We start from the raw sequence: 22,317 nt of genomic DNA on the forward strand, positions 1-22,317 counted from the left end.
GATACTCACAAGGGACAGATGCCTTCAACAGACAGAATGAGGTGGTGCTTCAGCCGCGAGGTCAGGATCAAGTCCGATGGGGCGTTCGGGTGAGGGTGTAGGTAATACAGCTGCGATATCAACAGCCTTCTGGAGTCATGGTTCATGGTAAGCAGTGTGTTTCCTGGGGGGGCGCATAAGGGCAGAGACAGGATTGTTTAATGAGAGGAGAGATTGCGAGGGCTAGAGAGAGGGCACACACTGGGAGGAGATTGTGCTGGTCAGCCATCCCTCAGTGGCTGAGGGCTTTCCAAGGCTGCAGTGGTCCTGCACCAGGAAGCAAATGGTTGAGGGTATAACCGACCTTGAGAGCCGGCTGCCTCCTGTGGAAGAAACGGACATGTCTAACAGGCTTGCTCAATCCCTGGTCCGGGGAGGAGGGCCCGACCCCATGGCTCCCCTTACTCCCAATGTACCAGTCACACGTGACATTGTTTTTCCAGAGCCTCCCCAGCAGTCTGTGGAAGGTCACAGCCCAAATCTCTGGCTAGCAAGCGACTCCCCTCCTGGTTTCAAAGCCCCCTCACAATTGCACCTTCATTTCTCAGTCTGGATGCCGCCTCAAACTAAACTCTCTTTTGCAGCCTTAATCTCTCCAGAGAATGCCATCTTTTCCCTGACTCGGGCAGTGCAGACTCTCCCTGGAGCAGCGGTGCCTGCCACCCGCTCTCCCCAGACTGTGCCCCAGCCCCGGGCCGCCCGCCCTGCCTGCCCATGCTCTGAGGGGTACCCTGAGGACAGACATGAAGGTTGGCCAGAAGGGGCTGAACCAACAGAGAGACAGGGTGCTGGCTAGGTGCCCCCATTCCCACAGCTGCTTGGCAAGTGTGTATACACGCACACACACACCCACACACATGCAGAGCCCTGCTCAGTGGCTACACTTTTTCAGAGGGGGCTGACGGATGTGGGGGAGGGATCTGTTGTTTTGCTGTGGACCTGGCCCTTGGGGGTGAGGCACGACCATCCTTCTCACTCTCCTGCTCCCGCCCTGTCACTCTCAGTGACCATCACTGGAAAGGCACTATGTCCCCAATTAGTGTCTGGTCTCCTTCCCCTCAGGTGACAATGTCCCATCCCTGGCTGACTCCGAGTCTCTTGGCTGTTGTGTTTCTGCCGGAGGGGGTTGTTTGGAAGAATGGGGTCCTGTTCCCCCCACCAGGGTCTTTTCTGCATGGCTAAAGAGCCAGCTTTTGCTGGGCAGGAAGGCACATGGGTAAATTCATATACTGCCCTCCTCCTCAGGCTTCTGTTCCCAAGACAGTTTATTTAAACAAGGGTTCCTGCATGGAATACAGTTCTCTAAGAACAAAATTGTGTTTCCAGTTTACCGAAGAACCAGAATAAAAGACATCTCGATGAGCTGTGGCCTTGGGAGGAGAAGCGTCCATAGAAACATCGGTGTGCATTTCCTAATGCTTCTTTTGGCCTGGTGGCATTAGTTGGCTTATGACTTTTGGTTTGGACATATACGCAATGCCAAACATCTATTCCAAAACGAAACAATTCAAACACTCGCCTTCTAGGCCAATGGTTTTCAAACCTGATTTTAAAATCATTGGAGCCTCATTGTTACAAAATCTATGCCAGGAGCCCAATGGTTGAAGTTTGTGTGGGAAGCCCAGAGCCCTCCTCTCTGTGATCCCCCTCAGACCCCTTCTTGAAGGTCATCTTTTCCTCCAAGGTACCTCCAAGGAAGCTCTGGCCTACTGGGAGCATGTTTGAAAACCTCTGTTGCTCTTAAAGATGGACTGGATTAAGTCTTGACACTGAATCGATCCAGGTTCAGATAAATTCCAGGTGACATAGTGATGGAAATGAAGATCTCAGAGGAGCTGAACATCTCTCAGCTCGTCTGCTGTGCTCCCAGCTGGTGGACTGTAGGTTAGGATCTTCCCACACTGCTGTGTGCACCACGGAGCCAGCACAGACTTCTCCCCTCTTAGTTGATCACTTTTATCACCCAGTGTTATTTTTCTCTAGTAAGGTCCAGTCCTGAGATAGAACTATGGGGAGCATTCAAATCCTAGAGACTAAGTTCCCTTCAACTAAGTGTAGAGACTGTGCTGGTCTAAATAATTTATTAATTCAATAGACATTTACGGAGTCCTTACTGTGAGCTGCCCACTGTCCAGGCACGGAGAATTCCACTGTGGGGGAAAGAGGGACACAATCCCTGCTTCCATGACACTTGTAGTTGAGTGGGAACCAGGTAATCGCCTTAAAGAATGTATAATTGCACATTCCTTTTGTGCTCTGAAGGAAAGGAACATGGTTCTAGGAGAGAAGATAGAAATCAGTGGTGGTGGTGGTGATGCCAGTGACAATGGCAGGGATTCAGGCATGATGGTTGTGAGGATGATGGTGGGCGGGAGGAGTTGTGAAGTTGTTAATGATGGTGATGGTTGTTAGTGATGTTGTTGGTGTCAGTGGTGGGGGGGTTGGTGGTAGAGGTGTGATGTCACTGACGATGGTGGAGGTGGTGGTAGTGGTGATTCAATTCCAGCAGTGGTGGAGATGAAGATGTCAGTGGTGGTGACGGTAGTGCTGGCTTTCATTCAGTTAACAAAAACTGTCTACAATGGCCATCTCTGTATTGATATTGGTGATGGGGTTGGTGGTGACGGCAGTCATGGTGGAGATGAAAATAGGGATAACTCCATTCTGGAAAGACTAGTGTCTACACACTTCCAATGAGCAAGACCTAAACATAATATTTTTAAATGAGCCATAGTGGTCATGAGCATAGAGATAAAGTAAATGGAAGCGCCCAGGCCCTATCCAAGCTTTCCAAAACTTGGTCCTCAGCCTGATATGAAAGTTTAGATTGGCTATATCTAGTCTATGACCTCATCCCATCTCTCCTCCTTTCACTCTTGTTCCAAGCCTCTTCCCTGGAGGTCATTCATTTCCCTTCTCTGGCTACCTTGAATGACTCCAAGACAACTCTCTGTCCCTGGAGCCAGGATAATGGCTCTCTATCCACCTACAGCGTCACAGAGGTGACATGTATAAAGACCCAAGTTCTCTGGGCCCCAGAGTCCGTGTTTCTGACTCAGAGAGGGATAAAGGAAATGGGCTCTGCACCCACCCTCCGGCTGGCCAGCAGAGCCCAATGCTGGGCTGAAGCCCCTGACCTCTGTCCAGTGAGGGGGAAGGGCTACACCTACTGCAGGGGGAAGGACATAACTAGTGGGACATAGTGAGAGGGGCCTCCACTGCCCAGGACTCAGCCCCATGGCTGTGATCAGACTTGAGTTTGGAACACTGGCCTCTCAAGGGGACAAGGGAGGAAGAAAGAGAATGAGTAGGAATTGAAGGAAGAAAAAAGAGAAGTTCTAGAAAATTGGGAGAGGCAGTGAAATAGGAGGGAATGTGGGGTTTCTTTCTCAACTAACTAAAAGTCATCTTAGTGACCATCAACAGAGACATCAGTGTTGGCTGAACACAGCAAAGTGACAAATGGTACTTGTGTGCTGATCCTCAAGGCTGATGCTTTTCACGGGTGTGCTTCCCAGGCCACTGCCCCATCCCAGCCACAACACACACACACACACGCACACACACACACTCTACACACCCACACTGCAGCCTTGCGGGTATTACTGGTGGTTTTGTTTTTCAATCTGATTGACATGTAACTATGTCGGAACCGTCTTTTTTGTCTGCCTTTCAGAAAAAGGATGTTCAGGTCCATTTAGACCAAAGGAACTCTCTAGTCCTTCTCCCTTACTGCCCTTGCCACCCTCCCCTCCACAGGCACACATACACACTTCAATCCATCCCCAAGTCCTGCCAATTCTACTCCTACATAGACCAGTTGCTCAGTTCTGTCACTGCTGGGGAGGGAATGTGGCTTGACCGTGCCCTCTGACCCTTTTTCCTCTGGGTGGACTCCGGCCAGGGTCTGCAAGTCCAGAGCTCATTAGTGCTGGGGCCTGAGCTGCCGCCTTAGTGCCGCAGCCCATGGTCGGGAGGGGCTGCCCCAGCTCTGGTGCTCCTGTTCCTGTCACCACCAACCCCAATGGGAAGCCTCAGGCCCCAGAATGTGGAGCTGCAGCCCCCATCCCAAAGGGCAAGGCAGCAAGTCTTCCCTAATCCCACCCTCCCACTAACCCCTTAGGGGCCTGAAACCCCAGGGCGAGGGAACTGTGACAAGGGGGAATGGGCTGGAGCTCCAGGAGGTCAGGAAGGAGGGCACAATAATCATAGCTGCACTTGCTGAGCAATTCCTATGTCCCAGGCCCTGTGCTAAACATGTCACGGGCTTCCTCTCCCATAATCCTCAAATTCAGAAGACAGATGCCATCATCACCCTCATCATCACGGCAAAGTTAGAATGTGAACGCTGACAGCGAACACCAGAGCCCCCACTGTTGACACCCAAGCCTTGGTCCTGGGGCAGCTCCCCATGTTCATGTCTTCGCCTGCCCACAGCCTTACTCAGGGTCTGCCTTCTCCCCCAGGGCGCACACCCGAGTCTCCTGTCTGGTCCTCCTCAAGGCAGACCCCCATCTCACAGGCCACCCTTCCCCTGGCAACCGAGGACCCACAGGTGGGCCAAGACGTTCCGGGGCTGCACTACCTGGGGGGACGTGCAGGCGCTCTGTCCCACTTCCCTTATCCTGCCCTGTGCAGGATATGCCTGTTATGACCCCAGAAAGTTTGGGGAAGGCCAAATTACAGCCGTGTTTACTACAGCTTGTTTGAAACAACCTTCAGGCTGCTCTGGACATTGCTTCTCCAGATGGGGGCTGGGCTGGGGCTCTGGGGTTGCAAGGACATCAGTGCGCAGGGCTTGAGAGTAAGGAGCCAAGAGGGGCTGCCGGGCCTCTCTGCCAGGCGTGGAAATGGCGACAGCAAAGCCTGGGAGTGTGGAATGACTGATGGGTGAGTCTGGGAGAGGAGGGGTGGAGGAGAGCTGCCCAGGAGCAGCCCCCTCCCCTTCCTGGCCCCTGCAGACTCCTCTCTGGATCAGCCACAGGCAGGGAGATGCCACTGGGCAAGACCAAGGTGGAGAGACGGGGGAATTTCCAGCCACTGCCAAGTGCTATCCTGCTACGCGTGAGCCATCAGCCACGTGGCCCAGGGGGGAAGGATTTATTTCTGAGGCCTCCAGCAAAAGCACTAGCATCCAAATTGTCCTGCCAGATCCTGGGGCTAGGTGAGCCTTTAGTGAGGGAAAGATCAGCAGCAACTGGAAATGAGGGAGGTGGGTCTTGGGAGGCCGCGGGAGGCTGGGGGCAGGGTGGGAGGGTAGTGTCACAAGCAGTCGCTTTTAATCTTGGCTGCACATTAAAGTCACCAGGCAGCTTTTAATAATAACCCGTGCCCAGGGCCCACCGACGGGCTGGGTGGGTGCCAGGGCGCTGGTATTTTTAAAGAGCTCCTCAGGTGATTCCAATGTGCAGGCAGGAGGAGAACTGCCACACTCAGAGCAGGCATTGGATGGAGTGGGCTTAGTGGCTTAACGCCTTCCACACAGGATGGGGGACAGACTTGCCCAAGGTCACAGTGAAGGGATTACAGCCGGGGGGGACAGGAGTGGCTGTGCAGGGCACTATCCTGAACTGATACTAAGAACCAGAGCTTGTCTCTGCAGCCAACAACCCACACCCCCCCCAACCCCGCCCCACCAGTTCCACCCTGGACCACACCAAAGCCTCCAGCTACCCTCTCCCCTCTGGCTCTTAAGTGGACCTCCCTACCTCCCCACCTCAGAGCCCTGCAGCTGACTGACTCTAGAATTAAGCATTCCAAGTTCTTTTCTGAACCGGCACATAAAAGAATAGGGAATTAATAAGTGCCCACGTCTCAAAGGCCGGACCCTCACCTGCAATGATATGCAAATGACACCTAAACACCCACAGGGCCGCGCTCAGAAGCTGGGAGCAAATGGCATGCAAATGTATTCAGTCATTATGCAAACAAGGGCAGCCCCTGATTAATGGCCTTGATCCCTCATCCAGACAGCAGCTGTCTCTTTAGGTACAGACATGGCTGACAGGGAGGGCTGAGTTGTCTCCTGTCAGAAGCATCCTGTGGAAGGGTCAAGAGGAGGGATTGTTCTGACACCCAGCTTGCTGAGGGTCTTCTCTGAGAAATCTGGGAGGGGGTGTCGGTCAGGCAGGAAGGTGTTCTTCTCTGCCAGGGCTCCTTGCCCAAGTCCCTGGTTCAATGTCAGGCACTGTCTCTGGGAGAGAGAGGGGTGGTGACAGGGATGGTGGAGGTGGCGGAGGTGATGGGAGAGATGATGGTGGAAGGGATAGGGCTGGAAATAGCTGAGAAGATGACAGAGGTGGAGGGGAGGGTGGAGTTCCTGGTAATGGTGGGGATGACAGAGGTGAAGATGGGCCTGGAGGAGATGGTGGCTATGGCGCTGGTGACGGTAAATATGATGGAGGTAATGGTAGTGGTGGCGGTGGTGACAGTAATGGTGGAGGCAATACAGGATGTGATGTTGTGGATGAAATGGAGATGCTAGAGGTAATGTTGATGATGGTCATGGTGGAAAGGATGGCAACAAGGAGGTGAGGGTGGTGCAAGCCACGAGGAGGAAGAGAATAGTGATGATGGCGATGCTGGCAATGGCAGGTGGTGATGGTGATAGTGAAGATGCTGGTGGAGGTGCAGGTAACAGAGGCAGTGGGAGAAGGGTGGGCGTGGTGAAAGTCACTGTAATGAGCAGCATGAGATGAGGTTGATGGAGAAGTGACACAGAAGGTGATGAGGGGGACTTGGGGAAGATGGGTTCTCAAAACTCTTAAGTTCAGTAGAGGAGGATGTTAGAGAACCTGTCAGACCAAAGGCAGGAGGAAGGAGGGAAGGACTCTGAAGAAGAGACACAAGATCTGCTGTGATCGGGAGAGAAGGGGCGAGGCCCGCAAGCATGGATGTAGAGAAAGCTCAGAGACAACTCCTGACTTCTCTCTGCTCAGCAAAGACTCAGCTACACCACCCAGTCCCACTCAGTGAGGGTGGCAGGCCTGAGGTCTGCAAGTGACCAGTGGGGTGACCTGTGGTTGGAGAAAGCACCCCTCCCCCACAGCTGGGCCTCAGTTTCCCCCTCTGTGAAATGGGAGGAAGTATGAAAACCAAGTGAATGGGTGAGTTTGTTCTCTCCTTCCACAGGGACACTGTGGCTGACCACAGAGGCACGTGAAGGGGAATGAAGCGGCCTTGTTGAGGGGTGGGGAAGGAGGGGGGGTGGGGAAGGACAGCACATGTAGCTGGGGCTTGGGAGATTGACAAGTTCTTCTTAGGAGAACTCAGAAACGGCCTGGTGTCACTCCTACCCCAGGGCCCAGGTCCTCTCGGCTTCTCCATCACCCTCACCTCATCTTGGTCACTGCAATGACGGTCACCAGAGCTGTCTGCTCTATTTCCTTCCTGGGAGTCCACACCCTAAGCAGGCTGCAGAGTGAACTGGTTTAGTCCATGAGCTCTGGAGTCAGACTCCAGGTAACAGTTGTGTGGCTGTGGACAATATACATAACCTCTTTGAGCCTCTGTTTTCTCATCTATAAATTAGCAATAAAAAGACCTACCTTACAGATTGAAACATGAATGACTATAAATGTGTTTAGCCCAGCAAACGTCAACTCAGAGAACTGGTAGCTGTTGGGCAGACACTGTAGGAGTCAGGTGCACCGTGATCATTTATTCTTTAACCCAAGAAGCAGTAGCCACAAGAGAGAAGGCCTCTCCAGGACCCGTGTCTTCCTACAGCCCCAAGGTACAGCCTCTAGAATGAGCTACCTCCTCCTTCCTGTGGAACCTGCACCTGCACGTTAGTCCTGCAGAGGGCGCACATCCTCCACGAGCCAGGACTCCCCTGGAAGGCCAGGCTGCCCCAGGGACGAGGCACCCTGCCTGACCAGAGTCACTCTGCAGTCCCTGTGCTCTGGCTGGGGTGGAGGGGTGGCAGGGGAGGAAGCCTAGCCCCCTGGGCCAGAGCTGTTTTGGGGGGCTGGAAGGGGGCGGCGGAAGGAATCTGTTGTTGTTCATGGTTCTCAGAGGTCCTAAGCCTTCCCCTCTGGCTGCAGATTTGCCGGGAACTGGCAATTAGCTTGGGACGGAAGAGCCATCGGGGTCCCCCTGGAAGCATCCCTTGACAGCTCCAGAGCCCCGCGGGTGGATGCAGTAAGCACCATGCCCTCCTCCACGCCCCCTCTCTTGGCTGGGAATCCCCCTGCACACTGTGGTTCAGCGTGATTTGCTGTGAGTGGCGATAATCATCCTAATGGCCCAGATGACGGCCCGTGTTTATGCAGGGTGGCCTGAGGAGAGCGGGATCTGGATGAGTCACCTCTTGGAATGGTGATGAGGGCTGCCTGGAGAGGATCTGTCTGTCAGCCTCCTCCCCAGGCCCACAGGTCTTCATCTGCGCACACCGCGTGCTCAGACACCCAGGACTCTGCCATTCCCACCAGCAGAAGCTCTGCTCTGAGATGCACCCAGCACAGGGAGCAGCTGCACCAGCCATGCTCCCCGGCCGCAGGGCAGCATCGGGGCCAGCACTCGGCACCTGCCGCGGTCGGGGCTCCATGTGTCAGAGACCGCCTCTGTTTTCTCTAGCCCATTTCTAAACATCACCTGTTTCACAGTGTGACCGACCATTCGAGGACCTCGCCTATGTTTTCTACCCCCAAGACCAGCAGTGTCCAATAGAAATATAATGTGACCCACAAATGTATTTTTTAATATTTTAATAGCCACATTAAAAAAGTAAAAAAGAAACAGGTGAAAAGATTTACCTAACCCAATATGACCATAATATTATTATGTACTATTATAATACACTTGCAGCACATCTTAATTGGGATGAGCCACATTTCAAGCGCTCAGTAGCCACACGTGGCCAGTGAGTGGCTCCTGTGTGGGGCAGCGTGTGTGACACAGTCATTGCACGTGTCCCCTTCTGATGCCTGGTCTTGGTAAGTGTGCTGACTGCCTGGCTTACAGGCTGGTGGTCTCCTGGGCATCCTGCAGCAGCAGGGGCCGGGGCCCCATGAACTGCAGGTTCTCCACCTTTGATCCTCCCAGTTAGGAGGGCCCTGGGAGCCTCTGGGGGACCTGGAACCCACTCACAGCTGGGTTGGGCCCCCACGTCCTGCCCGGGGAGCCCCCATTGCACGGGAAGCTGCTGTCCGGTACAGGCCCCTCAGAGCACCTGCTTCAAACTCAGTCCTCAGGGCACTCGAGGCACCAAGCTGCACCCCCAGAGCTGCTTGCCTTGCCCACAGCCTCACCTGGGGTCAATAGCCCTCTGCCCTGCATGAGGGGGGCTTTGTGCAGCCCGTAGGGGAAGTCATTATTTAGAGAGTGAAAAGGAGAGGGTAAGGATAGAGGTCCAGGAGGCAAAGGTCTGAAGGTGGGATCTGGGGACAGGAGATGACAGAAGGCCAAAGGGAAATTAGGGAAGAGAAAGGAGCAGCTGTCGGCCTTGGAGGGATGTGTGTGTGTGTGTGTGTGTGTGTGTGTGCGTGAGAGAGATCATGTGCACTGAATGCCAGTCTGGACAGGGAGGAACCATGGAAGTTTCTGAGCCAGGGAAGGAAGGAATGCAGTGAAGTCTGGGTTTGAGGCACGTTAATCTGGAGCCCATACAGAAAGGACTGGGAAGGGAGAGATGAGTAAGGAAGTAACCACTCTGGGACAATTAAAAACATGCACTGTAAAAAAAAAAAAAAACATGCACTGTGACCTTCTGTGGTTGTCTCCAGCCTGGGATGGGGGCCTCCATGCAGAGGTCTGCAGAGAGAAGTGGGCCAAAGGCTCTAAGACTCCCTCTGCGTGTGTCTGGAAGGTTGGGCAGCTCCCACAGAGGGATCCCAGTGGCTTCTGGCACTGCAGCTGTGAGTTAGGTGGGGTTTGCTTCACTCCCCTTCTCTACTCTGGATTCCAGGGTGTGAGGGCTGAGCTGCAAGCCCTGGGCTCCTGCAAAGCCAACACATTCCCAGCCCACTGCGATCCAATGTGTGGCTTTTGTAAGAATTTTAAAAGGCTATCCCCTCTGGGCAGATGCAGTCCCTTGGCAGATGGTACCTTTGTGCCAAGCAAGAGGTGCCCAGTGTGGGCTGCACTTCAACCACCATCTCCTCCTTGGCCAAACCCCAGCACATAAACCATATGACCATTCCCAGCGGTCCTGCATAATTCCCAGCATTAAGGGAAACTACGAAGGTGACAAGTCAATCTTGAAAACCACAAGCAGCCAGAGATGAGTCTCCCTCCTGCATCCCCCTCCTCTTCTGGATCAGCGACCCAGAGCTACCAGGGACTGGATGGTGAGGGGGAAGCACGGGGCGGGGGCAAGCTTGCTGGGCCCAGGGAGTCAGAGCAGCTGGGTCACGGGCCCAGGCACAAAGCCTGCTACATCTTGTCTCCTTGGAAGCCAGGTGAAAGCAACCCTAGGAGGGAGGCACAACAGAGAGTAGAATTCGTTTTCAAAAAAACTGAGGCCAGGGGCTTCCCTGGTGGCGCAGTGGTTGAGAATCTGCCTGCCAATGCAGGGGACACGGGTTCGAGCCCTGGTCTGGGAAGATCCCACATGCCGCGGAGCAACTAGGCCCGTGAGCCACAATTGCTGAGCCTGCGCATCTGGAGCCTGTGCTCCGCAACAAGAGAGGCCGCGATAGTGAGAGGCCCGCGCACCGCGATGAAGAGTGGCCCCCACTTGCCGCACCTAGAGGAAGCCCTCGCACAGAAAAGAAGACCCAACACAGCCATAAATAAATAAATAAATAAATAAATGAAAAACTGTGGCCAAAAGAGGTTAAGTGACCTGCTCAAGATGACACAGCTAATAAGAAAATGGTGGCTAGTGAGAGGCAATGTCACAGGGCAGTGAAGGTACCAGGCAGACCTAGGGTGCATCCTGGCCCTGACCTTGGGCATTCATTTCACCTTTCTATCAGTTTGTTCATCCATAAAATAAATAAATAATAGCTAGTGCTCCTCCTAGGATTAAAGTCGGCAGCACATGTAAAGTACTTAGTAAAGGTTCTAGAAACTGGGACTAAAACCCCCATTTCTTGCTCAGGGAGAGATGTGGACACACTGTGGAGCTCCTCAATAGATGAAAAAGTTCAGGATGTTAGAAAGTTGTCCAAGTACCGGGCCCACAGACCTCAGGAAGAAGGCTCAGAGAGGTGTGCCTTCCACAGCTGTAGGAGGCCTGCAGGACCAGGGTGAGTATGGCCTGCAGGGCTCACAGTCTCTCCCCATGAGCTGCTCTCAACCAAGGCCACATCCCCTGCCCAGGGCAGCTCCATCCAAGAACTGCTCAGCACGGGTCATGGGCCAGCTCTCTGCCTCACCTGGGGCGGCTCTGCAGGGCCACGTGGAATCATCTGTGACTCCATAGCGGTTCGGCTGCCTGGTCTGCCCACCTCTGCTGCCTTCACTCCCTACAGGTGAGGGGCACTCCCCACTCAAATCCCTACATGCAAACCTTTATTGCTAAGTCTGCTTCCCGGGTGTATTCATTTCCTCCGGCTGCTGTAACAAATCACCGCAAACTTGGTGGCTTAAAACGACATCCATTTATTCTCTTACAGCTCGGGAGGCCAGAGGTCCAAAATCAAGTCTCACTGGGCTAAAGTCAAGGTGTCAGCAGTGTTGGTTCCTCTTGGAGACTCCAGGGGAGAATCTGTTTCCTTGTCTTTTCTAGCTTCTGGAGGCTGCCTGAATTCCTTGGCTGGTGGCCCCTTTCGCGCATCACTCCAACCTCTGCGTCCATTGTCATATTTCCTACTTCCTCCTTTGACCTTCTTACCTCCCTCTCATAAGGACCCTTGGGATTACATTTGGGGCCCATTTGATAATCCAGGGTAATCTCTCCATCTCAAGAGCCCTAACTTAATCACAGCTGCAAAGTCCCTTTTGCCATGTAAGGTAACATTCACAGGTTCTGGGGATCAGGACGTGAATATCTTTTTTTGGCGCGGGGTGACGGGTGCTGCTATTCAGCCTACGACACCAAGGAACCGAACCTAAGAAAGCAGCCTTCTTCCCTTAAGCTGGAGGCCCAGTGTGACACTCCTCCTCTCCTTCCAAACATCCTCTGTGACACTCCCCAACAAGGGCAGTGTGATCCACCAAAGGATGGTAGCAGGGGTCTGGCTATGAAAGGACTGCTTCTGGCGGCAGTGGATCCCTAGTCTTGAGGGCGTGTGATATCCAGTTACCAGGAAGGCGTAAGCAGGCTAGGAAGGCTTTGAAGTCCAGGAATGCCTGCCTGCTCTTTCCTCTACCTCTAAATATCCCTCATCGTTCCAGGCTTGGCTGCCCCAGCCCAGGCACAACAGCTGTCTCCTCTCTGACTCTACCACGCTTCCTGATGCCTCCACTGGTGCACGCCCCCAGCCTGCTCCCTGCATCTGTCATTGCACGACTGCAACTTCCCTAGACTATGCGGACAGGTCCTCCTTTTCTCACCGCCTTGATGCCTAACATGGGGTCTGTTCCCCTGGAGAGCAGAGCCTTGTCTGCTTCCAATCAATCAAACAAATGCTTGCAGAACTGGTCATGGCGAGCCAATCCGTGATGCCCAAGGAGAAATACGGAAGCGCAAGGTGTCAGCTAGGGCTCGGGCTGTTCAGTCTGAGTCGGTGCAGGCTAGGCGGCGGGGGTGGGGGGGGCTCTCGGGAAGCCCCACCTACACTTCCATCAGCCCTGGTCTGGCAGCGGGTGGAACGGATGCTGCTGCTCCTGCAGACCCACCTGCTTGCTCTCCTGGGCTCTGAGCAACTCCGCAGTCTGCATGCAGCTCACCTTTTCCCCTGCCCCAGGGGCCTTGCAACAGTTCCCCTGTTGTCCCCGTACTTTTTGGAATAATTTATTTTCTCTGTATCGTCCCTCATTCTTCCCATAAGTCAGTCCTCTCTGGCTTCTGCCCCTTTATCCCTCTGAAACTGCCCTCCCCAGAGTCACCAACGACCCCCGTGCTGCCCAATGCAAAGGCAGCCATCAAAAGGCACTGGCCACGTGGGTTTCTCTGCCACTTCCCAGCCTGGGACCCAGGTCCTCGGCATCTTGGTCTCTCTTCATAAAGGGCATTTTCTGACCCTGGACTGAACTTGGCACCCACGTGGGTCAGACTGGAATGCCAGGGGCATTGACACCCCAAGAGCAACCCTCCACCAACAAGGAATGAACTGTGGTGGATGAATAACCCTGCTTCCCACCCTTGATTGGACAGTTCTGAGGCATGTTCCATACGTCAGAGGGGCCCCATCGGGCCGGGGTTCCAAATGCCCACAGCAGTAGCCTGCTCATTAACACATGCTTTCTCCACTCTTCTCCATCCTGTCTAGTTCCCTACTCCCTCACCTGCTTCCTGGAATCACCTGGCAGACAAATGACTTCACCCAAATCCTTGTCAAGAGGCCTGTTTTCACGGAAACCGAACTAAGGCAACAGATCACATTACTCTCCTCACTGCCTTCCAGAAAAGACCAGGCTCCTTCAAAGCCCTCCAGGACCCGGGCTCGTGTCTGCCTGTTCTGCACCACTCTCACCTTCCCCAGCCTCAAACTTCACACTCTGGTAACACTGAACTGCTCGTGGTCACCAGCACCCCCCACAGCAGCTGTGTCCCCCCCGACCCCATCCCCACACGCGGTCTGGCTCCTGCCCTCTGCTGGGAATGCCCTTCTGCCCTCTTTTGTACCTCTGCCTTCTGTTCAATGCAGGTATTTCATCTTGGAAGGCTTCCTTAGCGACTATGGAAGTCAATCCTCCGGCTCCCTGCCCCACCCTAAGGTGAGCATACTGTGAAGTCAGCTTCAAGGAAGTAGTAGCCAGGATGGAGTGAGGTGTTGGCCCAGAGCCGAGCCCCATCATGCCCAGTGAGACCTTGCCCTGGGGAGGCTGCAGTGGGCTGCTCTGTGGTCAGCCCTGTCAGCAGCCCCCTCCTAGGTCCTGCAGGCAGGACGGAAGCCCCTTCCACCCCCTTGCCTGGAGGTGTGCTGAAATCAGCTGGCACTGACTCAGAAGAACCAAACTTGTGCATCTCTTCCCAATTCTGCATTCAGTGACATTGTGCTGGGAGCTTGGAATCAGCCATGGTGAGAGTATTAACACCATGGAAACTGGAAATGCTACAAGGCAAGGATTTCGTTTCCTTCAGAGAGCCACCACTGCCTTTGCCCCATCCCCACCCCCTGCCACCTGTGGCTCCCAGGTGTAATGGAATCCTGAGTGTGTTTGTGGGTTCGTAGCACAGGTTCTGACTCTGATTTCCCTCAAGAGTCATGGCAGAGACAGCTAGAGGGAGGGAGGTCAATTGGGCAGCATGGTGCCAAGGAGCCAGGGACCAGCGTACAGCTGGGAAAGCAGAGCAGGGAGGAACTGGGGCTGGAAGACAAGGCCAGGTGTGTGTGTGTGTGTATGTGTGTGTGTGTGTGTGTGAGTGTGAGAGAGAGAGACTCCAAGAGAAACAGAGAGACAGCAAAGAAGAGACAAGGAGGGGAGAGACATGGACAGATAAAGCAAACACAGACAAAGCAAACAAAAAACACAAAAGAAGGGAAGAAGACAGAGTGGGACAAGGCGAATGGAGACAGAGGCAGAAAGGCGAGGAAGACAAACCAAAATGAAGAAAGCCAAGGGCTGAAATTGAAGAATCTAGGGACAGAGGTGAAAATTGGGAAGTGATGAGCAAAGACAGCAGCACGAGAGGACCCAGGAGGGCAAGCAGGCCCAGGCCCAGCTGACGATGAAAACTGCTCCCACCGTGTTGGGCTCCTGGTTCACGGGGGGGTGCAGCTTGCTAGAGAGGCTCGGAGAGCCAGCTTCCCACGCCGCCCACCCCAGCCAGGTATGAATACCTCCTCAGGTGTCAATCAGCTCCTCGATTCAAAGATGCAAATGGTTGATTGCTTCTTCAATTTAGGCACTAAATCCCTCAGTAATTCAATAATACATTGCCCAATTACTCACAGGACGGGACGAGTGATTTTTAAATTAGGTAAAGAAATATTTAGGCAATTAAATTGCTAAGTGATCTGATTGTTGCTGAAACAAATTCCCTCATAAATGCACCCTTGAGTTTTTTATCCTCCCTTGTTAAGCTGACCTGTGAAAGGGACGCGCAGATTTAGGAGTCTGCTTGCTGGCTCTCCCCAGCAGAAGCCAGCACATCCTTGAGGTTAGGGTCCCTGGATTCATGCCCTTCCCCTTGCTGGGTGGTGTGCTGAAGTCAGCTGGTACTGGCTCAAAAAAACAAATTTGCACATCTCTTCCCAATTCTGCATTCTGTGCAGCATGTTGGGAGGCTGAAATTGGTCATGGGGGAGGGGGGGCGGTTATACCATGGAAGTTGGCAGATGCTACAGGCCAGGGCTTCTTTTTCTCCTCAGAAAGCCACCATGGCCTTCACCCACCTGCTCCACGCCCAGCAATCTACGGCTCCCAGGTGTGCTGAACTGCGAGCACTCCTGCGGATTTACAGCATTTGCCCCAGGTCCTGGCTGTGGGCCTCCCTCGGGGGCAGAGCAGAATCCCTGTGGAGGTGGTCAAGCGGGCAGCTTGGTGTCTATGTGGACTTGCTGGGGCCTGTCCCAGGGCAGGCCTGTCCCTGAGCCTCCCCTCAAGGCAGTGCGGTCTAGAGGGAAGAGAACTCAGACAAGGAAATCCAGGCCCAGCAAGGGAAGTAACCGGCCACGTGTCGCCTGCAGTGTGGCTGGGTGTGGGTGGGACACAGGCAGGTCTCCTGTGCTCCAGCTTCGGGGCCTCTCTTGCAGCCTCAGCTGCTCGGACTCAGAGTCCCAGAAGGTTTGTGGTGCTACTTCTACATAGACAAGTATTGTTGTTATTTATATCAGGAAGGTGTGCCCTGGTGCCTGGTGGCCCTTTGTGCTGCCCACCTTGAAGGATGTGGTGGGTAGGCGAACGGGGGGACCTAAGTAGGGAGAAGGGTGGAGAGAAATGTCAGAAAAGCATCTCAAGTGTTGCACTGGGGTGAGAGACCCTCCCTCTTCTAGGTCTTTCCACCCAAATTGTCAGTAAACTCCAACTTGTTTTTTGAGTGAGTGAAATCTGAGGGGGAGGGGCAGTTTGAAGAGAAGGATGAGGGACCAGCTGCATCGGTTACACAAGGAGGGGACAAAGTGGTTGAAGAGGAGGGCAGACGGGGACAGAACCACAGACATGGGAGGAGAAGGCAGGAACTTCTCTCTCTATTCCTCTGGGAAGCAGATTGTTTGGGAAAACCAAGCCCAAGGCACATCCAGAGCAAGTGTCTCAATCTTCCCTTGTGAGAAAGAAGAGGGATGTCCGGGCCCATGAGGAGGCTCATCTGAGGTCACGTAACTCAAAGGGGCTCAACCCCAAGCATCCAGGAGGTGGCTGCAGTGCCTTGGATCTGAGCTTCGCCAAACGTTGGTCTACAGATCCCCCCTCACCCCCAAGCTGGAATGGCTCAAAGGCCAATATCATGTATGTGGAGAAGACAATCTGAAAGGCCTGGAAGATTCTCCTCTGCAAGCCCTGTTCTCTGTCCCACCAGCCGTGATATAGTAGGGACTCCTCTTCATAAAGAGACCCCCAACCAGCCATGGTTCCATGCAAAGCTGGCCACAGAGACCCAACTCTGAGGGCGAGGAGCCAGGCCAGTCAGCTGAGCACCTTATTCCCATTCATTCCTATTCTCTCTCTCTCTCTCCCTCCTCCCAGCCAGTCTGGGTCCTCACTCCCCATCAGCTAACTAGCCCACAGCAAACAGCTAAATATAGTCCCTTATTCCTTGAATCCCAGAAACCGCCACTGTCCATCAACATTCATTTCTCTGTCATTCCAGCCACGAGCCAGCTGCTGCTCCTGGAACCTCACTGGCTGCTCTCAAGCCCATTTTTTGGGGGGGTGGGGGGTGGGGGGGGTGTCTGCATGTAACGAAAACACAAGTTTGAGAGGGCAGCTTTAGAAGGTGTGAAACCGGCATGGACTTTGGAATCAGAGAGACAAGGGTTCGAATCTTACCTTCACCACTTCCTGGCTGTGTGACCTCAGGCAAGTTACTTAACCTCCCTGAGCTGCCTCATCCTCATCTGTATAATGGGACTAATACTGCCTGGCTCACATGACTGTTGGGATTGGCCAACCAGGGTAATAGGTGTCAAGCTTCTAGTCAAGACCTGGCACAGACAGAGAGCTGGATCACTGTTCATTCCCCTCCCTTTATGCAGTCATTCTTGGCCTGTCCCACAGTAGGACAGAAACTAGAATTATAATGCCTGCCCAGAAAACGGTGTTACTGAGGTCTGTAAAATCAGTGGCTTTGTTATGGACAGAGTATCTCTCCCTATGCCCTGACCCGGGACTTCCTCTTTGACACTGGGAGAACCAGACACACACACACACACACACACACACACACACACACACACACACACACACACACACACACACACCCCTAGACACACACGAAGGCATGTGCACATTTATCGGCTCCAAGTACAGGTGCACAGAGGACGGGCTGACTGAGGCAAGAGGAATGGGCAGGGAGCATGCGGTACCCATCCTGCCAACCTGCCTCTCTGCTCTCCCCTCCAGGGCTGGGCCTGGGCCCTGGATGTGAAGAAGCTTTGGCGCCCTCTGCTGACGACGGTGCTGCCTGCAGCCCACAGCTGACCTAGCTAGAGCCTGTGTAACGGGCCCTGGGTGCCTGGGGGAACTCCCCTCCCACTAGTGCAGGAAGAGGGAAAACCAGAAGGGAGGAGAAAGAAAGGAGATGCGGGACAAAAGAAGGGAAGAGTGGAGCCTGGGCCCCTTCTGTCCCCAGAGCCATCAGGATGGAGCTATGCGGCCCCTCCATCAACCACAGCAGTTGCACATAGCAGAGTCACCTCTTCAGATGCTCAGCACGACCTTCTGGAGACCTCATGGTGACACAACCAGTCCCCGGGGAGTTTCTCAGGCTCTGTCTGTGATGCCCGAAAGTCCATAACGGGCCAGGAAGACTTTTCTACTTTCTCTGGAAATGCCAAGGCCCAGACCTTCAGTCTTAGAGGCAGGAGAGCTGAATGGTAAAAACTTGTGGACTTGGGAGCCTGACAGACCTGGGCAGAGGGCCAGTACTGGCCCTCACTAGCCACGTGCCCTTGGGTTCCTAATCTTTCCAACTTAACCTCTGCATCCTCATTCTCGAAATGGATGAAAATAATACAGTTGCTGTGATGATTCAATGACAACTCATATAGAGCACAGCCCACAGCCTGGCACATAGTAAGTGGGCAATAAATGCCAGCTATTATGATTTCTGCGATTGTTTCCCTTGCCTGGGCTTCATGAGGGGTGAAGGCCACAGTGTCATCAGAACTTCTGCAGCTTGTGTGGCACCCTGGCAGGTGGAGGGATGGTGGGGTTGTCAGAGCCCCATCCTTACAGAAGACCATGGTGTCAAAAGGTCAGATGCCTGCCGGGAACACCAGTTGTGAATGCCTGATGGCACCAATCCTCTTTTTCCTGGGATGGCCCTTCCCTGCTCCTCTGCGGAGCTGCCCTCCCCAACCAGGCTGACTGTCCAGGGTGTGCACCTGGCCTGACCCCACCGGTGAAGCCGTCCTCTGGGATTTTTTTTTTTTTTTTTTTTTTTTTCCCTCTGGGATTTTTTAGACTTGGGACCACTGAGAGTCAGTTTTCTCTTGGGACAGAACCTTCACGTTACAACACCTGGAAGCCGTTAGTGGCCATATTTTCTGTCTTCTGGACAAAACCTGTGTACAGTGAGAGGAAAGAACGAGGCTGACCTGCAGCAGGAAGCAAAAACGAGGGCTGGGAGAGGGCTGGTTCCAGACGTCACTCGTGCCCACCTGCGTCACCACCACTCCCCTGGCTCAACTACTGAATTCTTACTTAGATTCTGTGAGATGCTCCGGGACCCCTCCAATAAGTCCCCACTTCCACATAAGCTAGCACGAGTTGGGCTCCTGTCCTTGCAAGCAAAAGGACAAGACATGCTCCTTGACCCCCTCGGTCCCCGGCCGATGGCCTCCCCTCTCTGTCTTCACTCACAGAAGCTCCCATCCCCTTTTATACATTCCTTACCCCCGAAATGTTCTGAAGCTGTTTTTTTCCCCTTTTGCTTTTAAGAAAGAGTTTTTCAAGGGTAACACGTTCATTGCAGAGTCTCAATTTGTTGGGGTATAAACATGAAATTGTTTTCTAACAACTAACCCCCCCCCTCACCCAGCTGTGTCCTGCTGAAAGCCCCTTTCCCGCTGGGTGGCAGGGCTCTTAATGACATCTTGGTTGCATCGCACAACTCTCCTACCATTTTCATCTATTGGAACAGTCTCGTTTCAGCAATCAACACTCAGTCCTGTTCATCTCCCCCGGCAGAGCTGAGACCCCAGAGTGAGGGGGATTCCGGCTCTAGAGCCGTCTTCCTCCTCTCTCTTCTAGGGATCTCTGGGACTGGGGGGCCAGGAGGGGGGTGTGGAAGCAGATCTCACAAGCCTGTCCTCTCCTGGCTGCATTGCCACTCTGGCTACTTCGACCCATTCTCTGTTCACAAGCTGACTCTCTCGGAGGGCCTGTGCATTTCTTGAAGCCTTAGAGCAAGGCCCTCCTGGGTGAGGCACCAGCATGTCAGCTTGAGCCCAGCTACCTCCCACAGTGCTCCTTCTTCCCGCCCTGCCATCTGTCTCCTATTTCCCTTTCCCCTCCCCAGGCAGCCCAGAGATATATCACAGAGTCCACAGATGAAGCAGACACCCACCTGGGGATGACAAGCTTGTCTCGCCTTACAAGAAATTCCCTGTGGCTTCAGGGAGGAAAAGCACCCCATCATCACCCCCCAAGAGGGGAGAGAGTAGCCTTGGCCACATGCACTGCACTCCCCACGTGGCAAATGACTCTCTCCCGCCTGGCTCCTCTTCCGGGCACTGTGGGCCGTCATGGTGCCAAGAAGAGAAGAGCCAGTCCAGCCCCCTTGCGAGCCCTGCGGAAGAGCGATGGTGTGAGCTCCCGGCGCTCATTGGTAACCCTCTGAATGTAGGGACACAGGGTCCCTGGTGTCTTTTGTTCTCAGTTTGGGGTCTTAGCTGCATCCGGAATAGGACAAGTCCCACACAGCAGCAGGTCATGCTGTTGCAGGGCTCTCCTCCCTCCCAGAGCCCAGCTGAATTGATCAAAAGAATATAAAAGAAGGGAAAGCCCAAATAAATAAATATATAAATACATTATTTTAAATTGAATTAACAAAAAGAAGGGCAAGGCTGAGTCGGCTTGGAAGCCAGGGGAAGCATATTCCCATGGCAGGAATACTGAGGATCTGCGGAGAATATGCACGATCCGGATCGAAGGGAGACCCCGAGGGCTGCTTCCCAACTCGTTTCTGAGAAAGCTAAACTTCCTTCATGAGAAATAAGTAGATGAGATCCTGGCAGCATTTGCCAACTGCTTCTGAATTTGGAGGGCAGGTGGTGGGACATGGGGCTTGCAGAGAATATGTCATTCGGAAGCCCTTTCAGTGCTGCGGATCAACAGCGTTTGGGAGGAGCTGACTGGGGGCCTTGGGGTGCATGTGGTTGCTAGGCCAAGTGGATAACTGGGGGGAAGCTCTGAATCAGTGTCTCCCTGATACCACGCTTCTCCTTCCCTGACAGGGTGGGCGCAAGTCTTATCATGGCTGCATCAATTACGTAGAGGAGTAGCCTAGCGTATAGCTGGCCCCTGGTGCAGAAGCAAGATTCCCCACTGGGTCTGCCCCCAGCCAACTCCCATTCTTCCCCCCAACTAGATCCCTGAGCTGGTAATGGCCCTTGGAAGGCTCTACTTGAGTTGAGAAAGAACAGGACACACACACACACACACACACACACACACACACACACACACACACACACTACAGCCAGCAAGACCCACAGGTCAACTCTGGAGATGAGTGGGGGGACATATGACACGGGCAATTTGTGTTCACAGCCAGTTGGTGATATGAGTTTGCATTTACCAGTCCTTCAGCCTAAAAGATGACCGGACAGTTGGAAAAACATCCAGGTGGATGGTGAGCTAAAGAGAATCCATTTCTTTCCCTCTTGTTTTGGGGAAAATAATAAGATTTTACAAAACATTCATTTTTTAAGGAGGAGTAAAAGCAAACACCCACCCACACGCGCACACATACGCTTGCAAACACACAGTCTTTGAAAAGATCCTGTATCATGAAGGGAAAAGAACGAGTCCCTCAAAGGGCAGAGAAAAATAATTCCTTTGAAAAAGATTTATCACAGACACAAAAATAACTTTCAGACCACATCTGCTTTGTGTGCACTTCATTTAATTAAAATGTGAACTCTAAGAAAGGAGAGTGGAAAAACAAGACGGGAAGAATGAAATGAGAAGGCTGCTGGCTGAGAGGTAGGTGGAAATCAGAAGCAAACCATATAGGAGAAGAAAGAAAGGCTGTAAAGAGACTACAAAGGCAGCAGCAGGATTTAAAATTGCATTACGATGGTAAAGAACAGAATTGAAACTACAGAAGATTGAATCTGTAAAAGTAGAGACAGATATAAGTCCTCTGAGAAGGCAGAGGAAAAGCCCAAAGGGATAAAAACAAAGAGAGAGGCCACAATAGACATCAAGACCAAAAGAAGAAACCAAACAAATGAAACAAAAGCAAGAATGGAAAAAGAAGAGGATACTCCTGAGCTGATGGGAAGCCTAAGCCTATACATTGAAAAGGTTCCTTTTTATCTAAGTCAAATTAATTAAAAAAACAACTTAGAAATACCATGCAGGATTTTGTCCATTTTAAGGGTAAAGAAATAACCCTATAAGCACCCATGCAGAGGGGAAAATGGGAGAAACATCTACAACATTCCTGAATAATGTTTAATTGGAAGAGAGTTTCCATTCCATGGAATGTTGGGAAGTACTTATGTTGGAGAAAAAAGCTTCTGTCATAAAACAAACTTGGGAGATGCAGAGTGAAGCAAAACAAGACAAGATCCTATACTGAAGCTTTCTCAGGGCTTTTAAAGCATTTGTGAAATTAGTGATATTAGCAAGCACAGTTTTCCAAGCTTATTTAACGATAAAACCCGTTTCCATTGACTCTGTGGAAAGACAGGTGCTCTATGGAACACACTTTGGGAACCACGCTTCTACAGAATTTTGAGGGATCACAATTTTGTAACCTAAAATTCCAACCATCTGCCAGGTGCACTCATGCATGAAGACAAAAGGAAAAGACTTTCCTGCACTCCAGAACTTAGGATACATGCCACGTGTTGTTCTACATTTCATGGGGGAGAATCCTCAGGGATGCACTCT

The 22,317-nt window shown here is 52.8% G+C and overlaps 1 long non-coding RNA gene across 1 annotated transcript in view; it reads right to left on the bottom strand.

Annotated features, from left to right (window-relative positions):
• Nucleotides 1-22,317, bottom strand: part of LOC309651607 — a 109,054-nt gene that overhangs the window by 81,945 nt on the left and 4,792 nt on the right. Inside the window, exon 2 of the long non-coding RNA XR_014258250.1 lies at nt 10-163. This is a non-coding gene — a long non-coding RNA (uncharacterized lncRNA). The remainder of the gene's footprint in view (nt 1-9; nt 164-22,317) is intronic.

This window comes from Balaenoptera physalus (assembly GCF_965194825.1).
Source record: "Balaenoptera physalus genome assembly, chromosome: 2".
NCBI lineage: Eukaryota > Metazoa > Chordata > Mammalia > Artiodactyla > Balaenopteridae > Balaenoptera > Balaenoptera physalus.